General features: G+C 43.4%; 1 protein-coding gene across 3 annotated transcripts in view; it reads right to left on the minus strand.

Annotated features, from left to right (window-relative positions):
- The window catches only part of CORO1C (coronin 1C), a 96,169-nt gene that overhangs the window by 39,842 nt on the left and 39,540 nt on the right, over window positions 1-16,787 (minus strand). Inside the window, exon 1 of one of the 3 annotated variants that reach the window (XM_056528789.1) lies at window positions 14,217-14,374. The exons of the other annotated variants lie outside the window; for them this stretch is intronic. The gene's annotated coding sequence lies outside the window, so the exon portion shown is untranslated. Of the gene's footprint in view, window positions 1-14,216; window positions 14,375-16,787 lie in introns of those variants that run through there. 3 annotated transcript variants of the gene reach the window in all.

Genomic DNA, 16,787 nt, shown 5'->3' on the forward strand with positions numbered 1-16,787 from the left:
TACTGACGAGTGGCAAACAGCTGTCTGCAGATGGGTAGAAACTTCCCTTTTGGGGAGTAGTCTGGCTTGGCATAAAATCCCGATCAGCTTTTTATACTCCTTAACAGGAGCTAAGCTAATACCAGGGAACATTACCTGAAAAGGTGATGTAATGAGCTGCTTTGCATATTCCCCTACCCGGAATGCCCGCGGAGTGCTTAATGGCCCTCTGAAGCTCCGTTACACCAGGAGTGGTGGCCTCACCCTGAGGTAAATACTCACCCCATACATATATATTATACACACTGTATGTGTATATGTGTATATGTGTATATATGTGTATATATGTGTGTATATATATATATATATATATATATATATATATATATATAGCAACAGGCCCATATAATAGTTTGGTATCAACTAAAGTGCTGGCTGACTTATTCTTTGTCTATATATTTATTTATTGTAATATAGATGGACACAGTGTATTGTTACATAGAATAATGAAATGCATATTACAGAGGATACATGTTCATTTTATACTCCAGGTGGTGTACATATATTTTAAACCGAATATGTTAATATTTGTAGTTTTTAATACCCACTGTATGACCCTTCCGGTTCCGGATATCCGATTTAACAATGCATTGCACCAAAAACAGGAAGTGACATCACTTGGAACCAATAGCGTGTCACGTGATCGGACTCCGACCGGAAGTTTGGCAGACACTGCACAATGGCGGCAGGAATGGACGCACAGTGGCGGGAGACTGGGTAAAAAACTTATGTATATAAACTGTTTGTATTGTAACTGTTTAATAAGCCTGATGAAGGAGGTGGCAAATTATTATTATACCTCAGAAATGCGTCGCAAATAAATCTTTAATATTATAAGGATTGGAGTCAATGTCTGGATGTTGTGGAAGACCTGAGCCTCGGCCCCGGATGGCAGTGAGATACGTCTATTTGGAGGGCGGTATGTAAAAAGGAGTTTACCTCCCACCACTGTGGAGAAAGTGGCAGCAAACTGATGGTTTCCTCTAAACTGTGATAAGAATCATTTCTCTGAGCGCCGATATATATATGTTTTCTTTTCCTTTCTATGGGACCTATATTGATACCTTTATGGTGGAGGAAGATTTAAATAATTGATGTTGACATGGCTTCAGTGGTGTTTGTGGTGAATTCTTGGTTATACTGGTCAGTAGCGCTCCCCATCTTTTTGGTTTCATTATAGATCCTAACTGAAAGTAGATCTATCTGGAAAAGTAATCTTATGCCGTCTCGATACAACCCCTAAGTGCTTGCTCCAAGAGGCATTGTGAATGTTTTCTGTGATATACATTTGAGAAAGGCTCTATAGCAAGCCAAAATGCGTCATGTGATGCACATTTTATAAAGTTTGCTTTTCTTTTACAAATAAACTTCTCATCTGTATTCAAGCTACATGTGAGTGCCAGTGTCTACACTTACCTGCTACAAAGGGACGGCTTTCCCTGGATACATGCACCAAGCGGTGAAACTCTGGCTGATTTACCTAATGCCATGCTCTCCAAACTGAGTTGCGACAAGTTAGTGCGTCGGCTGCAGTGTGTAGGTGTGTCACGCAAAAATCAGCAATACCAACTTGCATCTTTTTATGGCTTCCCTTTCTGTCCTATTTGAGCAGTCACACTGTGGTTAAGGGATCATTTGCAGTATGTATAATGTGGTTGAAACGGTGGGAAGCTTTTTGATCACACCAGGCAGGAGTACAACATCTAAGACTGTTACTATGTTGTTAAATTTTGCATTTCTAAAAAATTAGTCACCAACAAGAATAATCTGGAAAGCTCTGACCTAGTGGAACTCAATACAATCCATGGCCCTTTTAAAGGGGTACTTTGCTGCCCAGCTTCCAGAGCTCCGCTCCCCAGCGTCCGGAAGTTTATTGTTCCGAACGCTGTGCGTGGGCTTCCGTGTTGAGGGGGCGGGCGTGACGTCACGAGGGGCGGCCCTGAACACGGAAGACCGTACACAGGGTTCGGAACAAACTTCCAGATGCTGGGGAGCAGAGCTCCAGTAGCAGGGCAGCGGAGTACCCCTTTAAAAGATGCCCCATAAACAAAAAACAAATGATGTGTTTTGCAGAGATGAGGAAATGGGACATAAGATATAACACAGAAGTATGTCTGTGGCTGGTAATTCTATCGTAGTCATACTAATTTCATGATAAGTTTCCTTTTGGGAACAACAGAGGAAGTGGATTTCAGATAGGGAAGTGACTATATGTTTTGTAAAGCTGGGGGCAGTACAGGGGGATGAAAAGTTTGTGATACTAGGTTTCCTTTGTTATAGCACTTTTTTCAATGTATGCAGGACAGTTTAGCCGACAGCAGTTCCACATTATTCCTCCTCCCTCCTTGCAAATGGAGATTGGAGGACTGGAGTCCTGATCATTGATCAATGTAGTAGACTTCAAGCAAGGATGGACATGCTTCCAAATGGTGGCCAAGCATAGCATAACTTGAGGAATCGAGCACAATTCTCTTGCGAGGACTAAACCGAAATACTCCGCAGCTGCTGTATAAACTGCTGGGAGCAATTTTCATGTTCTGACATTTCACTTGCAATCAAATGAAAAACAATACTTAAAAGTGAGAATAACCACCAACCAACTATACATAGCACAATATGTATCCCATAAAGGTTAGAAAACAGTGTATTAGAAGTGATATAAAATCTTTTAAAGGAGATGTCTGGTGCAGATTTTCTATTCCATCCTGCTCGGGCTGCAAAAAAGAAGAAAAACGTTCACTTACCTTCCTACATTCCTCCGGAGCTCCGCAACAGCTGATCGGTCGGCCCGGCTGTCTACTACCTACTTCCCTTAGCTTGGGACGTCACACGGCGCTTCAGCCTATCACCAGCCGAGGCTGGACATAGCTGCGGCCGGTGATAGGCGGAAGCACCGTGTTACCTACTGGGCTAAGGGAAGTAGGTAGAAGACAGCCCAGCCGAACGATTAGCTGTTGCAGAGCTCTGGGGGAACGTAGGAAGGTAAGTGAAAGTTTGTTTTCTTTTTTGCAGCCTGGGCAGGATGGAATAGAAAAAGCCTGCACCAGAAATGTCCTAAGGTAACAGGGTTAAGGTACACAGATTGTCAGTCAAACCTGCTGATAATCTTATGTATATGGTCACTGTGGCCTCCTAACTTTCCTCCTACAGATGATGACAAAGCAAAAGACTGGGCCGGTTGTATTTATACATACCCAACTGTTTTGTTCTCGGGAAGATAAGCTGGCTCCAGGGGTGTCTGGCAGCAGCGTACCCTCCACACCCTAATAAAAATGTATATGGGGCAGGAAAGGACCGTTACAACAGATGGCTGTGGTTTGAATGAGATTTAGCAAAAGTTATATGGCCACCTTAGAACACTGGAAGCAATAGGGGTGGACTAACTACTAAACATTTCATTTTTGTATATATTTTCAGTTCAAAGCTGTTAACAGAGCAAATAATTCTAGATGCACTGCATAGCTGTATTTTAAGACTTTACAGCCCTTTCCAGGGACAAAACTATGAGAAAGCCTGGGATTGTTAAGACACATGATGGTTGTTAGCCGCAGAGCCAAGCAACATGTTTATTTTATTAAACAGAGATACTAGTGATGCATAGGGGGTTTATGCCAGTGTTCTTTTAACCTTACCAGCCGATCTGTAATGTAAAGCAATAAAGGGATGTCCCAATGTAGAAACTACCTTTAGACATGAATTACGCACTGACAAGTTGCATATTGATATATTCAACAATTCTAGCAACATATTCAGCATGTAACCTCCTGCATACCTGAACAAGTTAAGACAGCACAGCCAAGTATGCTTACATAGAGTACTACAGTGTAACACTTGCTATGTCAACAGGGCACAAGAATGTTTCAAACATACCTGTAGAGGGCAAAGGGTAAAGATCTCATTCACATCTGCATCGAAGGCTTTATTTAGGACAGTGATGGCGAACCTATGGCACACGTGCCACAGGTGGCACGCCGAGCCCCCTCTGTGGGCACACGGCCATAGTTCGCCATCAGCCCATTCAGGACATCCCTGTGTAACAAAATATCTTTTCGGGATAAAAGGATATCCCTGTGACCTTTCTGCAGCCCCGCGTTAACGTTAACAACGCAGGGGCCGCCGGGAGGTAGCGCACGCAGGGACATCACTGACGTCCCGTGCGGGCACCCATAGCAACAGCAAAACGGAGCAGCGAGGACGACGCACGGGCATGGTAAGTTACATGCACGTCATCTTCAGTGTTCCGACCACCGCTCCTCCGGTCCCATAGCAGTAGATTGTAACCCCTGACCGGAGGAGCAGTGGACAGAGGACTGAAGTGGGGCAGTACACAGGCATACAGCCTCCAGCCATACACTGGAGGTCGAGGGAGGAACTATACTGCCAACCTAATGTGGGGGGGAGGACGACGACTATACTGCCAACCTTATGTGGGGGAACTATAAACTATCAATTAAAAAAAATCAAGTTTGGATCATTGAACTCAAATGAATGGGGTCCTTCAGTAGTGGCCGTTGTGTTCTGACCAGTTTCAAGTGGCGAACGGACCCTGAACAGGACAGAAGACAATGTGAACCTAGTCTAAAATTTAAATATACTCCTCTTTTCCCCATTGTAAAAAATGCGTTTTTCTTTTGTCACATCATATCCTGGGAAAAAAGGCAACAAGAAGTGCCAACTACCCCAAAATAGTAAAGATTAAAAACTACAGATCGGTAAGCAAAAAAAGGCCCATAAAAAAAATTTAAAAAAACAACAATTTTTAAATTATAATAATAATAATAATAATAATAATAATAATAAAGAAGAAGATGAAGAAAGTATTAAAACACAGAGAACTATACAAGTTGGGCATTGATTGTATGGACCTGCTGACTAAATATAACATGTCACATTCACTGCATATTAATGAGTAAAATCAACCACTTACTTGCGAAATTGCATTTTTTCTTTAAAATTCACCTTACAAACTATCTTCCTGTTTAGAAGTATTTTATGGTAAAATGAAGGGTGTCATTACAAAGTACATTTGGTTCCACAAAGCCATCATATGGATGGGGAAAAAAATTCAAAGTTATGGCTCTAAGGCCCCATTTAGAAATGTGGGTTGTCTGGTGGAGTTTCCCAGAGAGAAGCATTAAAGGGGTTCTTCCCTTGTTTATACTGTTTTTTTTGTTATTATGTTTGTGTGTAAAAGTATGTGTTTTTTTATGTGTGTTGTGATTATGTATATATGTATTTTCTTACCTTTTGTAAAGATCCGGAAGCTGGCCCCTTTTTCTTCCAGTGGCTTGCTGTGTAACCTCGGCCTCCGCCATGTTGTGTTCGGTAAGTGGGATGTCGGGGGGTGTGTTCTTGCTTCTGTCCTTCCTATCTTCTGACGTCTGAGGCAAATCTTTTCTTCCGTGGCTCAGCGACTAATCTGCGACCTCTTCCAGCGCATGCGCAGGTAGTTTTTTTTTTTACCAATAAAGTTTTTTTTGTCTAATTGACAAACTGTCTGCGCATGCGCGAGTACGCAAGTGCTACGCTAACAGCGTAGCGTACGTTAGGTCTACGCTAATAGCGTAGCTTCGAGCAAGTGCAGACAGTTTGTCAATAAAAAAAAAACTTTATTGGTAAAAAAAAATACCTGCGCATGCGCCGGAAGAGGTCGCTGAGCCACAGAAGAAACAGGAAGAAAAGATTCGCCTCGGATGTCAGAAGATGGGAAGGACAGAAGCAAGAACACCCCCCCCCCCCCCCCCCCCCCCGACATCCCACTTACCGAACACAACATGGCGGAGGCCGAGGTGCACTGCAAGCCACTGGAAGAAAAAGGGGCCAGCTTCCGGACATTCACAAAAAGGTAAGAAAATACATATATACATAATCACAACACACATAAAAAAAAAAAACAACACATACTTATACACACACAACACACAAACATAATAACAAATAACAGTATAAACAAGGGAGAACCCCTTTAAAAAGGAAACAGATGATAGAATGGCTCCTATTCATTTCAATGGAACAGTTCATATTAATCCAGCGTCTCAAGTTGGACACTGGAGAGTGGAACATGCCACATGGGCGCTGTACTGATGCGAAAAGTGCATTATTTGGCATAAGTTGTTTAAGATCCAGCATTTATTAATTGTGCAAGCTGGACAGGGGAACCCAGCAAAGTGAGCTCCCCTGTCCGGCAAGCACAAATAATAAACACCGGATCCTAAACAACGGATGCCAACTAATGCACTCTTATCAGTTGTGGCATTGAATGTAGCCAATTTCAGGCTGGGTTTACTGAACCAAACATATGTGAACTCAGCCTTGAAAGAAGAGGGGGAAAAAACGTAAAAACGTAAATTTCAGGTGACTATTCATGATAGGCTGCCATGTGTGTATGCATGAAGAGCAGCACTTTTTACGGCCATCATATAACTTATTTTCAGCAGATTTCTGCTCTGCAGGCTTTATCTCTAATTTGCATTTCTCACAGAGCTGGTAGGTGGAGCTCCCTCCTCCCCTCTATAGATTACATTTGCTTGTCTTACAGACACAGGACAAAGTGGAGGACATTTTTAGAGGAGAAGATTTGAGTAGCAGAGGGGGAAAGAATACGGAGTAGGTCTGATAACATGAAACAAAAAATTTTTGTCTAAAGATAGATTACAAAGTTTCTTATATTCACTTGTGCTATTGATTTATTAAAATGTTTGTTGAAATGACACAGCCTATTTGAAGAGGACCTGTGGCCAACCTCCACAAAACTAGATTTCATTATCAATAAATAGCTTAAAGTCCCCTGATCACACACCTTTTTACAGTTTCTTGATATGCTCTCCTGTTTCCGAGCTATGAGGGTATAACATTTGTCTAACAATTTAGGCAGTCAGAAGAACATATTTTTAATGATGTAAATATGTAAAAAGAGGACACAATTATACAGTCAGGTGGTGTGAATGTTTTACATTGAGGGGTGTGTATGTTTAATGCATACCCCTATAATCTCGCCCATCTCCTGATATTCAGTCCCATCGTGAAAAATACATTTACACCCATCTGACTGATTGCTTAAATTGTCAGATAAATTATACACTCACATATCTAGGAAATTGTGAGAAGATTACATTCAGGAAGCAGCACTGAGTACACACAGTAGTACTAACAAGTATTTAGAGCTGAATATAACGTTATGGGCCTTAAATGATGGAGAGGAAAGCTCTGATTTACTTTTTTATTCACAGTGTGGTCCTCTAAAGGAGGCAGACAGGCTCACAGATTGCAAGTGCACAGCCCAGGCTCTTACCCTTTGTCCAGCATGTAGCGGTGTTCTGCCCTTGTCTTTGTTACTTGACAGCATTCCCCTAACTACACCCAGTGGCTGACAGATTGCAGTGAAGTGAGACACCAAGGGGTCAAGACTTTATGGCTTTTATTTGGGGTGAGGAGTGATTTTTGTTAAAGGAGTTATCACTTCGTGCTGTGGTCAACACACTTTATTCATGCAGAAAGTCGGGGACACGTATCCCCTATCCTGTGGACTACTCCTTTAAATGAAACAGTATACAAATATATTGCAGATCACCTAGACTATCAAATAAATGGAAATTGTTTAAAACAGCAGTGACCATTTAAAGCATGCAGGCTTTGAAGCTTGGGGAAGAAAACAAAAAAGGTATGAGTTTTAACCCTTTAAAACACAGCCCACCTAGGCCTTGAGGACACAGAATTAAAATGTTTACGTTTTAGCACAACAAATGTACGTCTTGGTGTGGTAAGTGCCAGGGCACCAGGAAGTATATTTAAGTCCATTGTCCCTAAGGCGTTAAAAACCTGCCAATACTAAATGTATTGAAGGGTGCCAGAAGCAATAAAAACACTTTGATCTTGGTTATATAAGCCTATCTAAAAAAGATGACACCAGGCAGGTGCTACAACCTCCCACATCAAAACAGCCACACGTTATTGGACAAGAGAAACTGCTCACTGTTGTGCCGTAAAGAATCATCCCGTTCACTCAAATTCACTGGTTTCCAACAAATGATGGGATGGAAACCAGATGACCAGTATATTCAATGGCTTAAATTCCACCAGTACTTAATTGTTTTAGCTCTAGTGGTGTTTAGCTTACGAATAATATCTCATAGCAACCTTTAAAAGGTCCTGTATAGATGCTGTCCACTGCGTAAAGGTACAAAGCAACGTTTACTAGGTAAAGGTTTAGAAAACCTTCAAAATGGCTAAAGGGATCATGTGTCTGCTATAAAGCAGAAGACAAATATGCCAAGGCTATAACTGGGTCAATTCAGGATGTCAGGACAACCAAGGAAGCACTGCCATGTGAGTAAAGTGCAATAAATGTCCCAAAGAGGTATATATATTATATATATATATATATATATATATATATATATATATATATATATATATATATATATATATATATATGTGTGTGTGTGTGTGTGTGTGTGTGTGTGTGTGGTGCCACAGGAAACATGTTGCTGCTAATCTAAAACATATAGGAAGTTTTAAGACATGTTCACTTGTTACAGAAATCTCTGAGGCTGTTCTACCAATCTGTATGGGGTTAAATGGGCACTCATTAAAATAAAATTGTTATATTGTATTCTAATATATTCTAATATACTTGCTTGTTAAATTTTCAACATTTACATGTTTGTTTTTTATTTTGAAACCACAGCCACTAGGGGTCTCCCTCTTAGTGCTGGCTGTATTTTCTGTCTGCACAAGACCTGATTTTGGACTGGTGCCGACCGGGCATTAGTCCAAAGTTAGGAAATGAGGGCGGGATATCAATCATGCGGGGCAAAGCGAACGCTGTGTTCAGCTGCGCTGCAGGTCTGCTTCGATCCTCCCCTCCTCTCTGCGATATGCAGAGGGGAGGAAGAACCGCCTGCAGCGATTGGCTGCCTCTTCTATGCTGCGCTCTGTAGTGGGAGGGCAGATGTTCCACTGGCACGGCTTTAGATTATGTCGTGCCTGCCAGGGAATGCCCGCTCCCTCCCGAGTGTGAGCCGAACATAGGGGCTGAAAAAAGGGCCAAAAAACACGAAAATTAAAAACAAAGGCTGGGAAGGGGGGGGGGGGGTACTTGGTGACAAGTACTATAAGTCCATGCGACAAATCTGTCCCATTTAAACAAGTCAAAAATTATACCATTCATCTCAAAGGGAGGTTTACTCAGCATTGATGGCAGTCTTTGATTCCAACATTTGAGCCAAATCCAGAAGTGGATCCATGGTATTAAAGAATACCACTGTGTATATAAAGTAGTGAGAACACAAGGGGCTGCTGCCCGAAACGGTGTGTGTTGTCAGAGATAAGAGGGAGGCCTTGATTCCCTTTTAGGGACAGTGTGGTTCTGTCACTCTTTTCTGCACATAGTACATGCTATGCCCCTACATTTTGTACTGCCTTCTAGTCTCTCTGTTACTAGAGACAGAATTACCCTAACAATAGGCAGGGGAGGGCAGACTGCAGAGTGGGACATTAGCGGCCAAGCCTACAGAGCTTTTTTTCTGGGGTAAGATGTCATTTTTGGTAAATTTACAAATGTTACATATCAGATCTAGCAATCACGAGGAATTTTTTTTTTCAAAAAGTTAGGAACTTACAAATTTCTTAGTACACTGGCTACCATACACCCATGATATGTCTGAATAGCTGTACAGAGAACTGTAGTTATCCATAACAAACTATTATGGCCTAGATATGAGCTGAAACCCAATCTAAACTCTCCACCACCAATGTGTATATGTCTACCCACATTTCCAGGGCTGTGGAGTCGGACGAAATTTTGGGTACCTGGAGTCGGAGTCGGCAAACAATGAACCGACTCCTCCTAAATTTAGAGATTGGAATAAAAAAAAAAAAAAAGCAAGTTTAAATGTTCCCATTCACAAAAAGTTATAATTAATGACTTTTCTACTTTAAGAATAAAGACCAATGCATGCAGTGCCTTACGTAACCGCAAAACGAACACGTTAAGTGACCGTGAAGAAGCATGCTTTTCATGTGCTTTACTATATGGCACACAACGCACAATTAGGAGCGGCAATACTTATACTTTCCATAGTGTTGTGTTCTGCTGTTACAGGGAACCCATGGGTAACCTAGCCTCTCACTGATAAGGGGTTAAGGAAATATGTTTTTTGCAGGACTAGAGACACTTGTATAAGTGAAGGGAATGGAGGGTCAATAGTTCAAGACTGAAGCTGTAAACCATTGGAAAAACTGCTGCCATTCAGCTAAGGCTATAAAAACTTGTAAACTCGATTGTTAGCTTAAAGGGGTACTCCGTACCTAGACATCTTATCCCCTATCCAAAAGGATAGGGGATAAGATGTCAGATCGCCGGGGTCCCGCTGCTGGGGACCCCCGGGATTGCAGCTGCGGCACCGCGAGTTCGCTCTGTGCGTAATGACGGGCGATACAGGGGTTGGAGCACCGCTATGTCATGGCTCTGCCCCTCTTGATGTCCCGACCAGCCCCCTCAATACAAGTCTATGGGAGGGGACGTGGCGGTCTTCACGCCCCCTGCCATAGTTTTGCATTAAGGGGGCGGGCCGTGATGTCACGAGGGGCGGAGCTATGACATAACGCTGCTCCGTCCACTGTATCGCTCTGTATCTGTCCCCCGAACTCGCTCAGTGTAGTAATGAAAGCGCGGTGCCGCAGCGGCGATCCCGGGGGTCACCAGCAGCGGCACCCCGGGGATAAGATGTCTAGGGGCAGAGTACCCCTTTAAACTTTAAACATGACTATGGGATTCTACTAGGGAAATCATGTTTTATAATAAATGCCCCTTCCTTGATCCTTCCACTGCCCTATCTTCAGCAGCAGATCAGCACACAAACTGTTCAATACAGTAGACTGTTGGCTTCCCAGCCAGTAGTCCTGTAGTAATGACAGGTATGTTACCTTTCTTTCCTTCAAGGACTGTATAAAATACATTCGCATATTAATACAGAGGAGTCGGAGTCGGAACATTTATCTACCGACTCCACAGCCCTGCACATTTCACTAAAGTGTTTAATCAGATTGACCTGCAACTATTAACACACTAAACTACAGCACCACAAAAAAAAAAAAAAAAAAAAAAAAAAAAAAAAGGTGCTAAAACCTATTTAGTATGAACACAGATATTTACTCAACCTGGTATATACAGAAGTCCATAAAATAAGAAAGCAGCATCTTCAGTGTCTTCCTCTTTTGCTGGTACTGTACGTTACAAAGCACTCACAGAGCCAGAATAAAGGGAGCAGATGCACTGGCGCTGGGAAGCCAAACACCCTGCACACATTTTCAGGCTCAGTGAATACATGCGAGCAGTCTCCTTTCATATACATCATTCCTGGATGCTACCAGGTTGAGTAAATGGCTATAGATTTATGATGAGTTATCAGGTGAGGTCAGCTCTCCCCCCCCCCCCCCCCCCCAACAGAAGCACAGTGATTTTTTTTATATTTTTTTGGCGGGGGAGGTTATCTCCACCAATGGATTGTTTTCTATACATAGAAAGGTATGTATGTCATCTCCAGTCCTGGGTTATCCAGGATTTTAGCAGCTCATGTGACTTACTCTCCAAGGAAGGAAAGATTTCAGGAAAAGTATCCTCTGATATTTTAACCGGTCACAGGAAGAGTGGAATTCCTGAGAGAGGAAGCAGCGTCTGTACAGCAGTAAGGTTGAACAGGAGGCACGGCATCAAAGATCCTCATCATATCATTATAAAGGGCACTCCTCAACCCCAATATATGCCTGGAGCTGTCTAATATGCCTATGAGGCTGAAAGGGTGTTGACAATGCAGGGTAATGTCTGACACAGCAGTATCGCCATATGGGCACGGTGGAGATGGGTAGAGTGGGCATCACTGTTCCCATCTACATCAGAGCTTCACTTTCTGTTTCTAAATGTTAACCTGATACAAAACAGACCCTCATCAATCCCAATGTGATCTAGCTGGGAATCTATGGGTGTAATACCGGTGTGAACGGAGACTAAGCACACGATGCACATGGCTTCCCCTAGGCGACAAACAAAAAAAAAAAAAACGTGCCCAGGGAAGTCATTTCCAATATAAAAAGGTCAACCCTCTAAATAACATATGAATGAATACATATATGAATTTATGAGAGATCAGTAAAAATGGGTGTATTATTATTACTGTGCTGAATGTTACATTGTAAAGTGTGCTGTGCCATAAATAGCAGGAAAACTGTGATATAAAAAACAACAGCAAGTAAACACCAAGTAATTTACAAGCATCTGCTCAGAGGCCAAGGGCGCACACGGCCCCTGATACAGGCTGCCACAAGGCTACTGTATCAGACTAGTACCCAATAAAACTAACAGGAATGACCTACTGTGATGTACTGTAGTGGACGGCACACGCTGACACACACCGCCTCCACCCTCTCAGGCACCCACACCCATATAACAATCACTACGGCTCTAAGGGGTTAACAACATACCACTGTTCCCTATAACACGCCCAGCCAAGGTGCACGACGCGTCTTAGACGTAGGCTACGTACGTCTCGCAAGTCACCGTATTCACAGCATTGGCCCAAATCTGGATCCCCTACAAGCCAAGCTAAATGAGAAGCGTATAGAGCAGCATCTCGCAAGTCACCGTATTCACAGCATTGGCCCAAATCTGTAGCCCCTACAAGCCAAGCTAAATGAGAAGCATATAGAGCAGCGTCTCGCAAGTCACCGTATTCACAGCATTGGCCCAAATCTGGAGCCCCTACAAGCTAAGTGAGAAGCATATATAGCAGCATCTCGCAAGTCACCGTATTCACAGCATTGGCCCAAATCTGGAGCCCCTACAAGCCAAGCTAAATGAGAAGCGTATATAGCAGCGTCTCGCAAGTCACCGTATTCACAGCATTGGCCCAAATCTGTAGCCACTACAAGCTAAATGAGAAGCATATATAGCAGCATCTCGCAAGTCACCATATTCACAGCATTGGCCCAAATCTAGAGCCCCTACAAGCCAAGCTAAACGAGAAGCGTATATAGCAGCGTCTCGCAAGTCACCGTATTCACAGCATTGGCCCAAATGTGGAGCCCCGACAAGCCAAGCTAAACGAGAAGCGTATATAGCAGCGTCTCGCAAGTCACCGTATTCACAGCATTGGCCCAAATGTGGAGCCCCGACAAGCCAAGCTAAACGAGAAGCGTATATAGCAGCGTCTCGCAAGTCACCGTATTCACAGCATTGGCCCAAATGTGGAGCCCCTACAAGCCAAGCTAAATGAGAAGCGTATATATAGCAGCATCTCGCAAGTCACCGTATTCACAGCATTGGCCCAAATCTGGAGCCCCTACAAGCTAGGTGAGAAGCTTATATAGCAGCGGTTCCCAACCAGGGTGCCTATAGCTGTTGCAAAACTACAACTCCCAGCATGCCAGGACAGCCGAAGGCTGTCCGGGCATGCTGGGAGTTGTAGTTTTGCAACAGCTGGAGCCACACAGATTGGGAAAAACTGCTATATAGCACCAGTATCCATTTATCCAATACAGCAGTGATTCCCAACATGTGGCTCTCCGGTTACTGCACAACTACAACACCCAGCATTCACTGACACGTTGGGGAACGCCGCAATACAATATATGGATAATATTACACATTCTTAAGCAGTTGTAACTGATAAGGACTGAAATGTGGCAGATTTAATGAATCTTGTGAGAGAGGAAAAAAAAGAATCTGCAACATTCCAGTCCTGTGTGAACATACCCTAAAGACATGGCCAATCCCCACTATACATAAAAAGGTGCAGGGTGACCCAGCCCCCACCCATCCCCTGCAGACATTGCACCCATCCATGGGCTGCCCATAAATGCCCAAATTCCTTCATCAGGATGTGGAGGACACGGACGAGAGGATATATATAAATTAACCCCTTACAGACAGGCAGTGCCTCCCCCCCCCCCCCCCATGGGTGACGACATGCGTCCTCCCCGACCACTGTAATCTATGGAAGACGTGGGAAGCCGCACGGCACATCTGGAGCCCGCATTGCTGCATACAGCGCCCCGTACACACTATGCAGCGGCACGGGGATGCGGATTCTCAGCGGACAGTGCCCATCATTGATTTCCCCCCACAGCACAGTCCGCCCAGCGGTACCGCACACATCCCTGTACACGAGCGCACGGCTCACCTATTGGTCCGTCTTCCGTTTTTGGAGCCTTCGTGTGAGGCGCCGCCTGCACTCTGGTACTGAACTGGTGGGAGGTGGTGGCCTGTGGATCCGGGGAATCAGGTGCTGAAGCTCGGTCTCCCCACACTCTTCTTCCTCCCTAGCACTATCGCACCGAGTAGTCCTCGTAACCGGAAACGCAGCTCACACAGCACCCCCCCTCCCGCCGCTCCAAACAGGCAGCGCTCACAGCCAATCACAAGCCGAGAACGGACGGGCGCTACCCAAGCCGGATCTATATCGCTGGAGTCCTCCGCGCGGTGAGCCGCCTATTGGGGAGGTAACGTAATATAGTCCACAGTTGTTGAGGTGACGCCTCACAACCCATGAGCGGGCTGTGGCTGCACGGCTAGGGGGCTGCGAGCAGTGCTATGTTACGGGGGTCTCCACGATTAACCCTAAATAGATAAATCAGAGTTCATCATTTAGGAAAAGTTTTAATGGAAATTGTGAGGTGCATTTATACTTGAGCCCTAACCTCAAATACTGACTTTACCTCATAACAGCCCCAGAGAGCACCCATAACAGTGCCAGCCAGAGTGCCCCAGCAGATCACATTTGTTACAGACATGTTTGGCACTGGAATTTGCAGAAATCCACATAGAAACAGATGAATGGAAATCATTTTCAACTGAAGAAATTCCTGGGACAAATCTGCTGCGTGTGAACACACCTCAGTTCCAGCCTGCGTTACATCGGTTTTCAGGGATGTTTTTATTAATGGCCTTACCTCAGCACAGACCAATAGACCAATTAATATCTGATCCGTGGGCAAAACTGGCACCCCCTTCCCCCATTAGCTGTACACCACATACACAGAGCCAGAAGCAGATACACAGGAATGAATGGGAGCTGGGCTGCAATAACCAAGCATGGCCACTACACAATGTACCACATTGTATGATTGAATATTGGAAGTTCCCATGTGTCAGACCCCATCAATTAACCACTTAACCCCTTAAGGACCCGGGCTTTTTCCGTTTTTTCATTTTCAATTTTTCTTAACTTTAAAAAATCATAACTCTTAAAAATTTTCACCTAAAATTCTATATTAGGGCTTATTTTTTGCGTCACTAATTCTACTTTGTAATGACATTAGTCATTTTACCCAAAAATCTACGGTGAAACGGGAAAAAAAATCAATCTGCGACAAAATTGATGAAAAAACACTATTTTGTAAGTTTTGGGGGCTTCCGTTTTTACGCAGTACATTTTTCAGCAAAAATGATACCATATCTTTATTCTGTAGATCCATACGGTTAAAATGATTCCCTACTTGTCTAGGTTTGATTTTGTATTACTTCAGAAAAAAATCATGAATACATGCAGGAAAATGTATACGTTTAAAATGGTAATCTTTTGACCCCTATAACTTTTTTATTTTTCTGTGTTCAGGGTGCTACGAGGGCTCATTTTTTGCGTCGTCATCTGAAGTTTTTAGCAGTACCATTTTTGTTCTGATCAGACTTTTTGATCACTTTTTATTTTTTATTTTTTTGCGCGTATGCCATTAAACGAGCGTTTTAAAAGGCAGTATATTTTTATAATTCGGACATTTCAGCATGCGGCGATACCACATATGTTTATTTTTATTATTATTTACATAATGTTTTTTTTATTCTTGGAAATGCCGGGTGATTCAAACTTTTATTAGGGGAAGGGATAATTGAAAGGGTTAATGATTTTTATACACTTTTTTAATGCAACTGGATCAATCAGTGTTTTCGGCGATTGAATGCTCAAGCCTGGATCTCAGGCTTGAAGCATTCATTCGGCGATCGGACTGCAGGAAGGAAGGTAAGAGACCTCCTCCTATGCTACAGCTGTTCGGGATGCCGTGATTATACCGCGGCGATCCCGAACAGCTCCCTGAGCTAGCCGGTCACTTTTACTTTCGTTTTTAGCCGCGCGGCTCAGCTTTGAGCGCGCGGCTAAAGGGTTAATAGCGCGCGGCACAGCAATCAGTGCCGCGCGCTATTAGAGGCGGGTCCCGGCTTCACTATGACGCCGGGCCCGCCGCGATATGATGCGGGGTCACCGTGTGTCCCCGCGTTATATCGCAGGACCCAGGACGTACCCATACGTCCTGGGTCCTTAAGAGGTTAAGGACACAGGGTTTTTCCTTTTTTGCATTTTCATTTTTTTCTCATCACCTTCTAAAAATCATAACCCTTTCAATCTTGCATATAAAATTCAGGCGAAGCTGAAAAAAAAATTAATTGTGCGACAAAATTGAAGAAAAAATTTCATTTTGTACCTTTTGAGTGCTTCCGTTTCTACGCAGTGCATTTTTTGGTAAAAATGACACCTCATCTTTATTCTGTAAGTCCATACGGTTAAAATGATACCCTACTTATATAGGTTGGATCTTGTACTTCGGAAAAAAATCATAACTACATGCAGGAAAATTTATACATAAAAAATTCTCATCTTCTAACCCCAATAACCTTTTTATTTTTCCGCGTACAGGCCGGTATGAGGACTCATTTTTTGCGCTGTGTTCTGAAGTTTTTAGCGGTACCATTTTTGTAT

The sequence above is a fragment of the Hyla sarda genome, chromosome 1 (assembly GCF_029499605.1).
Source record: "Hyla sarda isolate aHylSar1 chromosome 1, aHylSar1.hap1, whole genome shotgun sequence".
Taxonomy (NCBI): Eukaryota; Metazoa; Chordata; class Amphibia; order Anura; family Hylidae; genus Hyla; species Hyla sarda.